Raw genomic sequence first — 2,207 nt, 5'->3', positions numbered from 1 at the left:
TGTCATGCACAAGACTAGTTTTTTTTTTTCAGAATATTCCTTTTATTATTAGTAGTGTATATAAAAATAATTAAGGAATATTCTGTCTTGTGCATGACTATTTAGATATTTTTACAGATGGTTTGGTAGCTTTATCTCAAAAGGTTATGTTGTTTAATGGATGTGTATTATTTCACACATTGAAAGTTGTAAAATTATTATAAAGCCCATACATTTGTTTCTAAAATTAGGCTATTAAGCCTTGTGCAACGTAAAGGACATATATTAAAGGCTACCTTATCTAATTTGCACAAAGAATTTACAGCAGTAAGCTACCTTAGACAGTGCAATGTGTATCTGCGAGTTATCAACACATTACTACTGAAATCTATGCCATACATAGCTTATTTAACATCACCAAATGAAAACCATTCACATAAACGTAAAAAAACAACATATTCATTCATTATTTAGCTTGTATTTACCACAAGCCAAACGAGTGATGTCATGGTAACTAAACGGATAATTTAACCGAATGACATAAAAACTGTACACATGAACATATAAAACGATCATGTTCATTCATAACTTTGCGTGCAAATCAACCTTTGATGATATAATAGTAAACAAAAGCAGACAGCATAAAGTTTAATGACGACCAATGGAGCGAAGCGGGCGTTTTCGCTCAACAACTAATTGGATATCCTTATTAACGGCACCAAAAACGTAAGCTATACGGTAATAAATATAAATAAAGTAGCTTACCTTTGATAGATGTGCTGAATAAAATGAACGAGGCAGATCTTCACTGAGTGTATTTCACGCTCCGAGTCGGTATGAAAATGGCGACTTCAAACTTCCCGGGGAGACGAAACACGGAAGAGCGCCACTAGAGCGTCAGTGGACAAAATAATATTGCATCCGTAGTGGTTTAGCACTACCATTGAGAATGAATGGGAAACGGTTTAGGGCCGTTTAGCTAAACTAAGAGCGGAGGACTGTAGATGATACATTGGCTATCCTTAGGTCGCTGGTTCGATTCCGGCTCAAAGGAGCTGCCTTTTGAATTCGGCACGTAGATGTTTCCACGATTTCTTCAGAGATTGCAGGGCAAGATATGAAAAAGTAACACATCAAGAGGCAGATCTGTCACAGTACACAATGACAGGAATGGTTATTACATGAGATCTCAGGCTTAATAAAAATAACAGGTCAAGATACAAATCTATCACAGTACACCGGTGGTTTTCAATCCTGATCTTGGTGACCCCCTGCTCTGGGCTGTGTTTCCCAAAAGCATTGCAATCCTTAATACAACGTAGACGCATTGAAACCAATACAGTTACAATCAACTTAGGGTTACGATGACTCTGAAAAATGCGGCCCTGCATATTTTGTCTGTCTCCTTTTTCTGACACAACCAGATGAGTTCATGGAGTTCTCTGCTAACGAGCTAATGATCTGAATCAGGTGTGGTTAATAAGGGAGACATACAGAGCGGTGGGATTGGAAACCACTGCAGCACACAACAACAGGACCTCTTTCACATTAGAAGTCAACAAGAAATCACATGACCCCGACGTGATTTGAACACGCAACCTTCTGATCTGGAGTCAGACGCGCTACCGTTGCGCCACGAGGTCCTGATCCGAGAGGTGATGTATTTTGCTTAACCGCCTTGACACAGAATGCAAATCGGTAAATATACGGTGCTCAAGGAACATTCTTGATGTTGGACTTCATACTCAGGAGATCAAAAACAGATTGTCTGACCTCAAGGTGATTTGGAGCCAGACACTCTACCGTTGCACTACAAGATAGCGGAAAAATTATTTAGTGTTTCATGCTTAAGCACTTTGATAAACTCTGCAAATCAGCTAGTCTTTACACTCACAAAGTCAAGAACAGATCGCTTGACCTCAACATAATTGGAACACGCAACCTCTCGATCCGGGGTCAGGCGGACTCTGACGCGGCCACGAGGTCGAGAAAACAAGTCGGCGTTCCTTGCTTAATTGCTTTGATTCAATTTGCAAATCAATCACGGTAAAGGGCTGTAGACTTTATACTATGGATGTCAAGAAGAGATCAACTGATGTGATTGGAACATGCAACCGTCTGATCTGCATTCAGCCATGCTACCGTTGTACCCCAAGACACCACAAACCTATCCGGTGTTTCCTGCTTAAGCCACCTTTTGTCACCATGTCTTTGATAGCTCAGCTGGT

General features: G+C 40.1%; 1 non-coding gene across 1 annotated transcript; it reads right to left on the bottom strand.

The window, feature by feature from the left end:
- Nucleotides 1–1,550: 1,550 nt before the first annotated feature.
- On the bottom strand, nt 1,551–1,622 carry trnaw-cca (transfer RNA tryptophan (anticodon CCA)). The gene has a single exon. It is a non-coding gene; the product is annotated as a tRNA-Trp (tRNA).
- Between the last annotated feature and the right edge of the window lie 585 nt (nt 1,623–2,207).

This window comes from Garra rufa, chromosome 2, assembly GCF_049309525.1.
Source record: "Garra rufa chromosome 2, GarRuf1.0, whole genome shotgun sequence".
Classification (NCBI taxonomy): Eukaryota; Metazoa; Chordata; class Actinopteri; order Cypriniformes; family Cyprinidae; genus Garra; species Garra rufa.
Note: the sequence above shows the minus strand (reverse complement) of the source record. Positions and strands in the feature narration are given on the sequence as shown.